This window comes from Mesocricetus auratus, unplaced genomic scaffold (assembly GCF_017639785.1).
Source record: "Mesocricetus auratus isolate SY011 unplaced genomic scaffold, BCM_Maur_2.0 Super-Scaffold_100676, whole genome shotgun sequence".
Classification (NCBI taxonomy): Eukaryota; Metazoa; Chordata; class Mammalia; order Rodentia; family Cricetidae; genus Mesocricetus; species Mesocricetus auratus.
This window is the reverse complement of record NW_024429266.1, coordinates 30,308,682-30,324,222: the sequence shown is the minus strand read 5'-3', so window position 1 is coordinate 30,324,222 and position 15,541 is coordinate 30,308,682.

Sequence of the window (15,541 nt, the reverse complement as noted above, 5' to 3'; positions counted from 1 at the left end):
TTTTAGACTCCTCTATTGAAAACTCTTGATTTTTATTGGGGGTCTGTTCTCAGATGTCTGCAGAAAGAAGAAAAAAACCCGTTTACACAAAAGGAAGCCACACTTTGACCAATTTGATGGGATCCCGAGCCTCACACTTGAAATTAAGTTAGGGTTGGTCATTCACAAAAGACAAACATGGTGTGTATTGACTCATACGTGAATTTTAGACATAGAGCAAAGGGTTACCAGCCTACAATCCAAACCTCCAGAGAAGTTAGGAAACAAGGAGGACCCTAAGAGAGACATACATCGTCCCCTAGAGAAGAGGAAAGGGACGAGATCTCCTTTAAGCAAATTGGGAGCATGGGGTGAGGGGAGAGGGAGTTAGGAGAAAGAAAAGGGGAGAAGAGGAGGGGAGAGGAGGACATGAGGGAGCAGGAAGATTAAGTCAGGAGAGCAAGACAAGAGGTACCATAATAGAGGGAGCAATAAAAGGTTTAAAGAGATATCTGGCACTAGGGAAATGTCCAGAGATCTACAAGGATGAACCTAACTAACAATCTAAGCAATAGTGGAGAGACTACCTTAAATACACTTCCCTGATAATGAGATTGATGACTACCTCATATGCTATCCTAGAGCCTTCCTCCGGTGGCTGATGGAAGCAGAAGCAGACACCAGCAACACTTGTGTGTATCACATGGATGCAGTGCCTGAGGAGGCCAGAAGAGGGTATTAAATCCCCTGAAGCTGTAGTTATGGACAGTTGTGAGCTGCCCTGTGGTTACTGGTGCTAGAACGAAGGTGCTCTGGAGGGGCATCGAGGGTTCTTAAATGCTGAGCCACCTTTCCAACTTTGCAAAGGTTCATTCCCACTTAAGACAAACAAACAAACAAACAAAAAACCTGTTTTGGTGAGATGGAAACTCCAGATTATCAGACAAGTGTAAGTGCTTATTTTTATTTTTTGGTTTTTCGAGACAGGGTTTCTCTGTGGCTTTGAAGGCTGTCCTGGAACTAGCTCTTGTAGACCAGGCTGGCCTTGAACTCACAGAGATCCTCTTGTCTCTGCTTCCCGAGTGCTGGGATTAAAGGCGTGTGCCACCAATGCTGGTAAGTGTTTATTAAAGGCGGCATGTCAGGCACTCATAGGCATCATCTTACTGTCACCTAGTAGCAGAAAGTGAAATCATTGTTCCCACCCTTCTCTCTGACAAAAATCAATTCTCTCCTAGTCTGGAGGACAGAACTGCAAGCCCAGGTAAGGCACAGTTTGCTCCCAGGAGGCGCTTTCTTGGTTTGCAGGTTTGAAAAAGTGAAGTATTTTACTAAGTTCCTCCCATGATCCTTCCATTATGGCTGAAAATCTACAGCAAGCCGTGATACTAAGGTCTTCCTGTTGTGCTAACGCCCCTCACGTAGTGAAGGAACCAGAGACTCCACCCAGAGACATCATCTGGATGGAACCAGGAGAAAGCTGGCTGAGACTGGCATACGACGGTTAGAAAAGGCCTTAGACTTCCAAAATGCAGCATGGCAACTCCTCATTTCTGTGTGTCTACATAGTTTTGCCTTTACCCTGCTTCTGATACTTTCCTCTGTCAGTTGTTTGTTCTTTCATTTTGACAGTAGAGTCTCATGCAGCCCAGGCTGGCCCTTAACTCACTATGTAGGTAGGGCTAGCCTTGAACTCTGGCTTTTGTCTTGCGTACCAAGTGCTGGGATTATAGGTGCATACCACTGCGCCTGGCTTTTGCTTTCTGTGCCCATTTTAATCATTACTTTCTTATTTGACCTTTAAAAGTCATTGGAAAGACGTCATTTTGGTGACTGACTGAACCCTCCACGGCTCCTACCAAAGAAAAGTACTAGGACAGAGAAGGAGAAATTACATGCAGCTTCCTTTTTGTTAGGGTGAGCTGTGGTAGTACAGAGGAGGCTGCTACACCTGTGGGAACTCAGGGAAAGGTTTCCTTTTTTCCTTCTGGATTTCCAGTTTCAAGATTCTTATGACATGACATGAGTGATGATTGTAGTGCTTGTGGCTTTTTTTTTTCTGATGCAACTAACTTTCCCTGGTTACAGTTGGGACTTTTCCCCTCTGCTCATCTCAGACCCGTGTGGTGGAGTTTTCCTATCTTGTCTTTGCTTTTTATGTTTCCTCTACTTAGTCAGATTTTATTTCATGTTTCAGTCAATACCTTCCCCATCCTTGAGGGACCACTCACCACAGGCAATCAGATTCTCATATTGATCTTCATTTATAACAACAAGAAATATGGCAAGGACCATAGGCTAAGTCTGACTATTAGGGATTTTTTTTCCTTTCCCTCCCTTCCTTCCTTCCTTCCTTCCTTCCTTCCTTCCTTCCTTCCTTCCTTCCTTCCTTTCTTTGTTTGTAAGAGTGATTCCAGGATGGTAATAGTTTTATATTCTTAACTTTGGAGATGAACTGCAATATTGCTAACACCTTTAAATTTTTGTCAGTTCATATATATGTATACGTGTGTGTGTGTGTGTGTGTGTGTGTGTGTGATTTTCACCCTCTCTCTATTCCCTTCTCTCATCATCTTCCTATTCCTGCCAAGCCCCTTCCCAGAGACCTGTTTTACTTTCCTGCCTTTTGCTTTGTTTTTCTTGTGACCATTGAGTTTAATTAGAATTGCTTGTATGAGCATGGTTGGGGCTTACTTAGAAGAATGTGGTGGCATGTGCCTTTTATCCTAGCACTCAGGAGGTAGAAGCAGGCAGATCTCTGTGAGTTCAAAACAATCCTGGTCTACAGAGTGAGTTCCAGGATATCCAGAGGTACACAGAGAAACTCTGTCTCAAAAAAACTAAAAAACAAAAACAAAAACCAAAACCAAAACCCAATGTGGGTCCCTTAACAGTCACTCCACAACTGAAGCAAATGTCTACACTTCCCAGCGATCTTAATTGCAGGCAGCACTTCAGGGAGTGAGAGGTGGCTCAGGAGCCCCTCCCCTATCCATGATGGAATGTTCACAAGCCCCATCTTGTGCAGCTCTTATGCAGGCAATCACCGCTGATGAATATTCATGAATTTCTCTTGAAAATTTATTTTGTACTTTGTTTTGCATACTGCCTACGTTGTTCCACTTAACTTTCGTGCAAACTGGGAACAAAAAAAGTTCATTTTCAAAAGGAGAGAAATTAGGACCTAGGAAATTGGGGGGGGGGAGTCGTAGCAACAGTAAACAGTGACTGGGATTACAATTCAGGGATACTAAGCTTATGATACTGTGCAAAGGGAAATGTCATGTAGGCCAGTAAATGTCATGTAGGCTAAATGTGCCAGTAACCCCAGTCAAGTTGCATAAATGCTTTGCTTTTGTTTCCTTGCCTTTGAAATGACAAAAAGAGAGTGATTCTTGGAAAGCATGGTGTGCTTGAATGGGGAGATGCACAGACCTGAGCTCTCAGTTTGCAAAGCACATCCCCTTGTCTGCCTCTTGGCAGTCTAATCCTGGCCTGTGGTACCAACTCACAGTTATGCAGGCCCAGCAAATTAGAAATGAGCTTGATTTCTTTGCTTTTCATGTCTAATCCAGTTGATCTTGTTGTTTAAGCCTGAGGGTCTATTGGATCTGATCATTAGTGTCCTCTATTGCCACACCCCAGAAGTCAAGGCATTTCACATCTCTTGCCAGAACAATGATAGACTCTTCACTCGGCTTCCTGTTTTAACCCCTGCCTCACTGTGATGGCCTGTTCCATACAAGCCAGATAATAACTTTACAAAGCTCAAATCTGATGCCAAATCTGTCTTGAAATCACTTCTTATTGAAGGCTTCTAGGAATTTTCCATTAACTATGTGAAAAACAGACTTCCCTCATCCTAGGTGCTGGCTTCACCTCCTCATGTCATGCTACCTTTTACCGTGTGTGGTCATTTTCTTTTCTTTAAGCATCCCTTCCCCCTTTTATTGAAAACTGATTATTTTTTCATACACTATATCCTGACTATGGTTTCGCCTCCCTCTACTCTTCCCAGTCCCTCCCCACCTCCTCTCTGAATTCACTCTTTTTATGTCTCTTATTAGAAAAGAACAGGCTTCTAAGAGATAACAACCAAACATAACAAACTAAAATACAATAAGATAAAACAAAAACCCTCCCATCACAGTTGGACAAGACAAATCCACAGAAGGAAAAGAGCCCTAAGAGAAGGCACAAAAATCAGAGACCCACTCCTTTGCAGACTCAGGAGTCCCATAAAAAACAGAAAACAGAAAGCTATAATGTCCACACAGAGGACCTGTGTAATATAGGCCCTGTGCTTGCTTCTTCAGTCTCTGGGAGTTCCTATGAGGTTTGCTCAGTTGACTTAGAGGTCCTTGTTCTCCTGATGTCCTCCATCCTCTCTGGATCTTATATTCTTTATATTTCATCTTCCTTGTGGTTCTCTGGGCTCTGAGGAGTGGGATTTGATGGAGATATCCCATTAGACCTGTGTGTTCCTCAGTCTCTTTCTCTGCATAATGTCTGGTTGTGTGTCTCGGTATTTGTTCCCATCTGCTACAAGGGGAAGCTTCTCTGATGATGGTTGAGTATGGCACTGATCTATGAGTATAGCAGAGAATTATCAGTAGTCATTGTATTGTTCCCTTTTCTCCCCTCCCCAGTAGTATTTAGTTTTTACCACAGGTCTCTGGGATATCTAGTTTCTGATTCGTGATAGCCCAAAAAATGTTAGGTCTGGGTTCCCTTTCATGGAGTGGATCTTAAGTCAAATCAGACATTGGTTGGTTATTCCCACAAGCTTTGTGCCACCATTGCCCTAGCAATGGGCAGGCCATATTGTAGATCAAAGGTTTTGTGGCTGAGTTAGTATTCAGGTTCCTTTTTTGGTAGCCACATGGTGGCTCACAACCATTGGGAACTCCAGGCTTAGTGCATCTGATGCCATTTTCTGACTTCCTTGGGCACCACACACATAGTATACATGGTGCACAAGAATACATACAGGTAAAACACCCATACATAGAAGTGTAAATAATAACCAAAAATCAAGTGTTTCTTACTGGACTCTACAGGCCACACCCGACAATCAGCCCCACTGCCTAGCTCTTCTTCCCAGCAGAGACGCTGCAGCTCAAATTTTTTTCTTTTTGTAGGAGGTGATTCTAGGTTAGACACAGTCTAGTTAATAATCTTGGGCATTCACTGATCTTAGATTGTGGCCTATTTTGGCCTGGTCAGTGCTTCTTACTGCTTATGTTGTAGCCTGAATCATTTTCCTTCATGTGTACTAAAACCAATCAATTAGCTTTCATCCCCTTTTCTTTTTCTCAGCAATAAGTAAAGGGCTACAATATTATTGGAAGATGACAAGAAATAATATTTTATGTGCTAACTTTATAAAATGGAAACCTCACAGTGTACTGTTATTGAGTAGTCATTTCCAGTAGCCATGGAAGGGACCTAATTCACAACAAATAGAAACAGAGAAATAGATCAGTATGGAATATCAAGGCAATTAGACCATACAAGGGCCTGAGGACCCACGAAGAACAGTGGTTCAGAGAGAGCTTGTGATGAAGGTGACCAACATTATCTCAGACTAATTTGTAGGGCCCACAAGCCCTCCCCATGATGCCAATAAATACCCAAGGACCACACTACCCTGGGTATGATGGGATCATCCTATTGTGTGGGTTAAAACAGAGTTATCCAATGCAAATATTACAATGTGATTTACGATTTTTAGCAGTCACATAAAATTTTAAAATGAAGAAAGTGAAATTAATTCAATAATGTTACATTTACCTTAATAGACCCCAAATCTTAACATTGTGATGTGTGGCACTGGTCATATGCTGATGGGACAGCTCTCTGGAAAAGAGCAATTTCTCTTGCTGAGTTCTATGTTATAAACATACTCACCAAAGTCGACTTCAAGCTAAGATAATGATATGTATGATGATAAATAACAATTATTGAATTCTAAGGAGTGGCAGACTCACATTTGTATTTATGTCTCTCCTCTTCTGTCCTTCCCTCCCTTTCTCCCTCCCTTCCTTTTTTAAAATTAATTTTTATTTAAATTAAAACAATATTATTTTACATACCAATCCCAGTTTCCTTTCCCTCCTGTCCTCCCATCTCCCCACCATCCCCCCATCCACTCCCCAGGGAGGGTGAGGCCTCTCATGGGGATCATCAATGTCTGTCACATCATTTGGGGCAGGACCTAGGCCCTCCCCCATGTATCTAGGCTGAGAGAGTATCCCTCCATAAGGAATGGTTTTCTAAAGCCCATTCGTGCACTAGGGATAAATATGGTTCCACTGCCTGAGGCCACATAGATGCCCAAGCTCCCCACTCCCCACTGACACCCATGTTCAGGGGGCCTGGTTTGGTGTTATGCTGGTTCCCCAGTTGTCTGATTGGAATCTGTGAGCTCCAACTTGTTCAGGTCAGCTGTTTCTGTGGGTTTCTCCAGCATGGTCTTGACCCCTTTAGGGCCACATGCTGAGTGCTCAGTGCTCCTCACCCCTGGCCCCTGGGAAGGTTTGAGACTGGGGCCTCCTGTGTCCCTAACTGGGTTCCCAGACTGGGCAGACTAGGCAGGAGATGCCTCCTTTGTGGAGCTTGGAACAGACTCTTTCCTTCCTTTTTAAAAAATAGTACACAATGAAAGCTAAGAGGCCAACTAATTTGTCCAATGAGAAGTAGTGAAGCTGATTTGCACACAGATCTTCTGACTTTTGCCAAGTGTCAAGCATAGCAAGGTAGGATAAAGGGCTGGTAGCCATGGTGATGGGAGAACACAGGCCAGAACACAGAAGCTCTGAGTAGAGAAGAATGAAAATATAGCCTGCGATATAATCTAATTGTGTTCAGATATTGAGCTTGACTGTAGATTGGTACTAGGGGTTCATAGGGTGTATGGAGATGGATGGGGCTTCACCGACCTAGAAGCCCTGAAGGATACCCTGCTAAAAAATGATCCGTGTTCCGGTTCTCAGCATCCCTTTGTCTGTGTTCCACCTTGGTTCCTACCATGTTACCTTTCCTCTGCTGTAGGCTCAGCCTGGGGTGGGGGGAAGGGGGGAGGGAGGTGATAGATGAAGCCTTTATTTTAGCACAGCTCACTCTGTTGTGTGTCAGAGCTCTGCCTGTCTGCCTGTCTGCCCTTGCTAGAGGAATTCTAAGTCCCATCCATCTCCACTTATCTGGTTTTAGGTGAAGGAAAGTTCAAGCAAAAAAGAGAGGGAAAGATTCAACCAACTTTTGAATTTAAAAGCTCAGGCCTTAGATGGGAGAAAGGTCAGGTGCAGAAAATGTTTGATGAGGGACTGAGAAGATAGTTCAGTGGGTAAAGCTTTTACTATATACATTTGAAGACCTGAGTTCAAATCCCCAGAATCAGCATAAAGGCAGCTGTGGCGGTGCAGGTGTCTGTAATATTAGCACTCTTATGGTGAGGTGCAGGGCAGAGACAGGGCAATCCCCAGGAGCTCATGGGCCAGCTAGCCTGGCAAACACTGCAGTAAATAGCAAGAATTGCGTCTCAAGCAAGTAGAAGGTGATGAGCAACACCCTATGATGTCCTCTGACCTTCTCATGTGCCATGGAACACATGCACCTGCAATCATATACATGAACACACACACACAAATGTACATGAACACACAGATGTACACACACACACACACACACACACACACACACACACACTGATTCAAAACTAAAGAAAAGTTGGATGAGTAAGTGGAAGGCTTTTCTGCCACTCAGATGAAGTTAGGATGCCTAGATAAAGGTGGATTCCTGAGGAAGTGGGGAGCCCTGTCCCTGACGATGGGGGTGGAGGTGGGGTTTTGCCAAACGCTAAGTGTGTTGTAAGATGTACGATTTTGTTCTGGGAGTTTCTAGCAACCTGTCAGGGATTTGCCTGAGCCTTCGCTCATTTCTCTGTCTCCCCCATCTCTCTCTCTCTCTCTCTCTCTCTCTCTCTCTCTCTCTCTCTCTCTCTCTCTCTCTCTCTCTCTCTCTCTCTCTCTCTTTCTCTCTCTTTCTCTCTCTCTCTGCTTTAGGTTAGCACTTTTCAAATTTCTTGTATTTATGCTTGCTTTGAAGCACAGACTGAGATTCTGCATTTTCCAACAAGTCCTGGGTGAGCAGACACTGAGGGTGGATGGACCACACTTGTTACACTCTTCTACATGCAAGGCACAGACACTTGCTCCTGTTAAACCTGCGGCGTCTCAGAAGAAAATCTACTCTCCATTTTGAGAGTGAGGGAACTAAAAGTGACCAAGGTTCATTGTCTGATTCAATGATTTGCATAAGGATAACAAAGAAAACTCCCTATAATAGTCAGTCAGGGAGTTAACATTGAAAAGGCATTCGAGATTAAAAACAAAAACAAAACAAACAAACAAAAAACCCAAACCCAAATAACACTGCTATAATTGCCCACGATTGATCTATTCAGACATGTTGGTTGCTTTATTACATCGGTGATTTCATTCTATTCTCAAAATAAGAACAACAATTAAGAACAGAGTTTTTGACAAAAAAATTGAGACTGACAACATAAAACTTTTCCTATCATAGAGTGGATGTATCAGAAGGTGTAGTCCAGAAATCATGTTATTCTGGCACAATTCTTTTTTTTCACTTTCATATTTTTTATTTTTAAAACAATCTTATTTTACATTCCAATCTCCCTCCCATCCTCCCATTCCCTCCACCATCTCCCCACTGCCCCCCCAACTACCCCTCAAAGTCTGTCACATCACTTGGGGTAGGACCAAGGCACCCTCCCCTCCCCCGTATCTAGGCTGAGCAAGGCATCCCTCCATAGAGCATGAACTCCAAAAAGGCAGTTCATGCACTAGGGAGTAATTACTACACAATTCTTATAATTTCCAGATGTCAGTCTATTTGTGACACTATATGGATAGCATAGAGTATATGCATAGTTGTCAAGCTGAGGGTGGCAGCCTGCTCACAGTGATCATGGTCATGGTGATCACAGAGACAAAGCAACAAACACACAGGAAGGCTCAGAGTGAATGATGCAATGCCTGATTCCTGGCCAGTTATGGACAAGGGTACATCTACACCATGGTTTCTCATCCTTAGCATTAGTCACATTTTATGCTGATAATTTTTCAGTGTGTGTGTGTGTGTGTGTGTGTGTGTGTGTGTGTGTGTGTGTGTCCCTTGTGGTATGTTTAATAGCATCCTTAGCTTCTATATCAGTAATGTTTTATGCTCAGTCTCAATGACCAAAAATTCCTTATATTGTCAAATTATCTCTTGGGGACATATCTGTCTTCTGGGTCTACCAGCTTCCTTACAAATTCAATGTACACTTGCTTTTGCAACTGTTTTTTTTTATCACTTTTTATTTTAATTTTAAATAGCTTGTTTTACATGTCAATCTCCCTCCCCTCCTCCCACACTCCCCATCCCCCCCCAGCCTCCCACCCTATTGCCAATTCCTTCCATGTAGGGGATATCTAGAGTCTGTCATTTCCCTCAGGGTAGGGTCCAGGCACTCCCCTAAGAGTCCAGGCTGAGAGAGCATCCCTCTTTGTGCTATGGGCATACGATGACTGTTTGTATTCCAGGGATAGACACTGATCCACTGCTCAGGGCCCCACAGGTTGCCCAGGCCTTCTCACTGACACTCACATTCGGGGGGGGGGGGGTCCAGATCAGTCCCATGCTGGCTTCCCCGCTGTCGGTCTGGGGTCCAAGAGCTCTCCCCTGTTCAGATCAGCTGTCTCTGCTGGTGTTTCCAGCCCATTCTTTGCCAATTTGCTCACCACTCCTCTCTCTCTGTCGCTGGGTTCCTTGGGTTCTGTTCAGTATTTAACTGTGGGTGCTTGCCTCTGCTTCCATCAGTCACTGGATGAAGGCTCCCGGATGGTTATAGACATCAAGTTCATTATCAGGAATGGGCATTCGAGGTGGTCTCTCCACTATTGCTTAGCTGTTAGATTTAAAGAAGGTTATGTTCTCTTATTCTCTTGGTATTGCATAAATATTTTGGATATACAGTTTAAAACATGATTTTGTGAGCACTAATCACTTTATCTAGCTAGCTGTTTTCCATAAGGGAAGGCTACACAATGGACTTAGTCCCATACACAGGGAAAAATTACTACTATTGTTTTGTATCACTGAATTCTATAGTGTATCATCATACCCTAAAATAGCTGCCAGTGGTCAATTCAAATTCTAAAGAGAAGCATCAACTAATGTGAAGAATGAAAAGGAAAATTAGCCCCTGAAGAAAAGGGACTAGTGGCTCTGAAACCCAAGTGGAACTTTGTTCTCTGGGTTCACATTTGCATTTGGACTGATGCTGTATGACTGGTTTCTATGAGTAGCATCCATCGCAGGTGCATTAACCTCAGATCTGAGATCACAGTCCCATAACCAGGAGCCTTCTGTAGTTAACAGTACCGTTTTCAATTCTGTTCTCTTCTGCTCCTGCAAGTACAGAACTACAAACAAGAAACTCAAATTAATTTGGCAAATCTTTATAGAAAGCTTATTCTGGCCTTGGAATTTAGTACAACCTCCCTGAGCTCAGGAATGTACATCATGGGAAAGACAATAGTTTTAGGAAGTTTTAAGAGAAACAACAGAGTGTAATCAAAGCTCCCTACATAGAGTGAAAACACTTCCATTTTCTTTGGGACACTGGGAAGAGTTCTTATCACAGAGACATATAGCTGGAACAGATCTTTTGCTTCTGGGGAGACTCACAGATTTGGCTCTAATGGGGTCTCTCAGAAATAAAGTTTATCACACCCTACTCAATGTGTGCTGAGTCAGAAGTTTTAGGAAGAAATGGGAGATTTGAGTCTTTCTCAAGCTCTTTTAATGACTCTGATGACCAATTAAGCTTTGGGAGCCATGAATGCCAGTAACCCTCTACTCAAACCTCGAGTTTCATCCATAGTGTTCTTCCAAAGTTTTTGTTTGCAAGATTTATTATATTTTTAGTTTTGTGTGTGCATGTATGTGTGTGTGTGTGTGTGTATTTGTGTGTGTGTGTGTGTGTGTGTGTGTGTGTGTGTGTGTGTGTGTGTGTGTGTGTGCCTTTGGAGGCCGGAAGAGAGTGTTGGATTTCCTGGAGCTGGAGTTACAAGCATTGTGAGTCATTGGGTGAGCTTGAGTCCTCTAGAAGAAGAGGAAGCACTCTTACTTGCTAAGCTATCTCACCAGCCACATCTTCTAAGGCTTTTGTTTAGCTCATTTTTCAAGGTCCTTCCTCACAAGGCATCCTTCTTGGGGAAGTGTGTAGGGTTTTGGTGGTAAGACATGAAACACAAATATATCTGAGGCAGACTGGATATCAGAAACAATCAGAAAAAGAGAGAGGTAAGTTTGGAGAGGAAACTTATAAAGATGAAATGTGGAAGTAGAGATTCAGCTCTTGTGTGTGTGTGTGTGTGTGTGTGTGTGTTTGTGTGTGTGTGTGTGTGCGTGTTCACAGGTATTTGAACTCAGGTCATCAGGATTGGCAGTTATCTGTTGAGTCATCTCCCAACCCAGAGAATCGAAACTCTTCATGTGATCTCACTGAGCCTAAGAAACAAATGGTTTGGGAGTCAATGAGAATGGAAGTAGAGAGAGGGATTGAAAGTTTAATTTAGGAGTCCATCTGAGAAGGAATACAGATTTGGGTCAAAAGCAGTGGGATGGAGAGAGTAAGACAACATGATCCTAGGAGACACATTCTGGGGACAGAGAGCTCTGCCAAGTTTGACTGATCAAGGGTAAAGAAAAACCAATGCTAATTCTAAGACTCGGAGCTTCCCAAGTAGTCAAACCAGGACATCAGGATCAACATCAGGTTGAAAACACTGAGGGCAAACCTAGTATTTGAAAATGAATGTGACTCCATTACTTCTCATGGATCTTAATCACTCAAGATGCTTTGTTATAACTCCTTGTGAATATGCCAAGTATTATTTTTATATGAAGAATGACTGTAATTATCTCTGCATCTACTAGTCTCTTTACTTTGGTTTATAATTATACTATTTCTCACTTAAAGAAATATGTGAATTGGAACAAGACACCCTTATGAATTAGAAAAAGAGCACTAATTTGCATGGGTGCAGCCCTTCAGTATTTGGGAAGTAAGACATACCATTGTAGGAAGATAAGACTTGGAGAGCTGAAACAGAGATGATAATATAGAACATGCTTACATTTTTGGTTGGCACAAAACACCCTAGAAAAATCTCCCAAGTGGGAGACATTTAATCCCACCCCACCATTTGCATTGGACTTATCCAGCGTCCTTATTAAAAATAGTCTAAAATATAATTCGCATCATCTTTTATTTAAGCCTGTAAGGGTTTCCTTAGCTTCTTCAAGGAACATTTGAAAGTCCTTGACTTGTAAAAAAATTCATTTCAGGAAAACATCCCAGGAACTCACCCGCCATCCACAGCTCCAGTTGTAGTTCCATGAACTTACAAGGCACAAGCAAGCTTTATCCACAGTGTACGGGCTGCTTCTGTCCCACCGTCTGATCCTACTTCCTTAGAAGACCAGACTTCTGGTTCCTCTAAGATTTACCCAACTCATCTTATGGAAGCTACCCCCTTTTAAATTTCAGGGTAGAATGGCACCCCCCTGCTGCACCCTTCCTGCTTTTGTTACTCGAGCTCCAGCATCTTCCAGGCTATGGCCATCCTACCTTCCTATCTATGACTGTTCATGAGAGTGTGTTGTAGTCACGTGTTTTCCCCAGCACCAGGATTAAGGCACCTGGCCCAGGCTTACTGAGTGGAAAATGATGACATACATAGATATTTCAAATGGACAAACAAACAAACAAAAAAAAGCCCCAAATACCAAAACCCCCAAAACAACAACAAAATCCCCAAACCAAAAAAAAAGCCCCCAAAAGTTTTGCTACTTTCTGAACATGAGATGTTCTGTTATCTTTTGAAGTATTTTTATTTTCCATACGTCTCTATAGCTTTGGTTCTTCCTATAGAAGGTTACTGCCTGTGAGAAGTAATCACTTTGGTTTATTTTACTTTCTAGGTTACCATTCAAAGCTAGTTTATTCTGGCAGACACATTTATTTGTGTAAGATGTTTTGAAACACACTGCCCACAGAGTTAGTAATTCACTCGAGTTCTTTACAAACAGTTTGACTTTTTTTTGGTGGGTTTTCAAGACAGGGTTTCTCTGTATTGTTTTGGAGGCTGTCCTGGAACTCATTTTGTAGACCAGGATGGCCTCGAATTCACAGAGATCCACCTGCCTCTGCCTCCAGAGTGCTGGGATTAAAGGTGCGTGCCACCAATGCCTGGCCAGTTCAATATGTTTTTATTAAAAAGCGTTTTCAAGATGGAAATCTCCACCCATCTGCCCAGGACTAAACTGCCACCAATGATGTAATTGGCAGTGCTTTTCAATCAGTGGTGTTCAGATGCTAGAGTAGCCCAATAGTGGCTTTGAGACACTCACACAGTCTATCAAAAAATCATCCAGTTTGTTTTCCAATTCTCTCTCTCTCTCTCTCTCTCTCTCTCTCTCTCTCTCTCTCTCTCTCTCTCTCTCTGTGTCTGCACGTTTTTGTGTGTTCTTCCTTTCACAAGGGTTGTGAAAAAGCCAAGAGAATATGGTCAAGAAAGAAGAAACACGTGTAAAAGATACCACTTAAACTTCAATAAAGATCACATGAGGCAAAGCAAAGCAGGAGGAAGTCAGAGTGAGACTTACAGCATGACTGTGCAGTCTCAGGGCCCCAGATACCAAACAGCTTTACAGTTCCCACTGTGTATAAGAAGAAAGGATTTGTTAGTTTTTCTTCAGAGGGGCATGATGCTAATGGTAAGGGAAGCTACATGCATGCCACACAGGTTTGTGTTCATAGATGTTATTTTTTGTTCGTTCTGCATTCATTTAAAATATTCCCAAGGCTTGGGAGAAATGGTTCTGTCAGTAACTTACTTGCCATGCAAACCTGGGGTTCCGAATTTGATCCCTAGCTTCCACGTCAAAGCTGGCTGCAGTAGAGCATGCCCAGAGTCCCAGAGCTATGGAAGTTGAAACAGGAGGCTACTTGCATGCTTGCAAATCTAGTCAAAATGCAAACTCCTGGCTCAGTCAGAGACCTTTCCCCAAAAGCTAAGTTGGAGAGCAGCTGAAGAAGATACCTGATGTCCATCGACCTCCAGTCACTACATGTACATACACATACACATGCCTCCCACATGTCCCCCTACACGTACATGCCCCCCACATGCATATGCCTCCGCACACATACACATGCTTCCACACACATGCACATGCCCCCACAATGCACATGTACCCCCCACATGCACATGGCCCCCACCTGCAAATACCTGCACAGACACATTCACACACACCTAGCCAGACTATCCCTTGTGATTTTCAACATGAATGCATTTTCTACAGCTTGTGTCTAGTTTCTATTAGAGTTCAGGGTTTTTTTCCCTATCATCTTTTCAGTCATTTTTGAAAACAGATGAGTAAAATGTTACTGGCTATAGCTACTGTGTATTATGCAAGGCAGGAGTTAAATACTGATTTTTCCTTCACCTTTTGTCTTTACACCCCGTGCCTTGCTCATACTTTGCTGAGATAATCTTTGCAGCAGAGTAGTTTATGTGGAACCTGAGTCCTACTTCTGATTTTAAAACCCTGATGCACGCCTTAGCTCCCAGTATGTTCTTCAAAGGCAAAGCTTCATTATTAAAATGAAGGCATCAACTTATTTAAATTGTTGAATATTGTGACAAACTACTTTCCATTTCCTGCAACTTGTTTTTCTCTCGACTATGCCTCATATCCATGACTTTTTTAATTGTGAAAAATTTGAAGCACCATGTACTTTCTTATATTTCTAGTATTCAGAATATTTTTCTCTTACTTCTTTCTTTAAATATCTGCTGAAGGCTCCATGAGAAACCATGAGACATACATTCTCATAAAAGAGAGAGAGGAGAGAGAGTTATGTTGAGTATCCCTATGCTATCTTATTGACTTCATATCACACACTCAATAAATAGTTTGCCATTTTGGACATGACATTATTATTTCACATTTATTTAATTTCATTGCTCACATCGCTGAGAAAGTGTAATCAATGTCTATTGGAAGGATACACTTGTGAAGCTTCTTGTTTTTGATTTTTTTAAATATATGGATGTTCTGCCTGCATGTATGTGTACCACTTGCATGGCTGGTGCCCACAAAGGTCAGAAGAGGGCATTAGACCCTTTAGAGGTAGAATTGGAGATGATGTGTGAGCCACCATGTTAGAGCAATTTGTTGAACCCCAGTCCTCAGGAAGAGCAGCCAGTGCTCTTAACCACTGGGTCATCTCTCCAGCCCTGGGAAGATATTTTTACTTAGCAGGGTCTGAGTCCAGTCAACACTTCAAAGAAAATAGCAATGTTCAAAGGTTACTTGAATTACTCATGCAGCAATTATGTGTGTGGGAAATATAAAAAGGAATGAAGGGGTGGGGGGGACAGGATTTTCTTCTGCTTTTTTTCTGACGTTAGGAAAATCAATT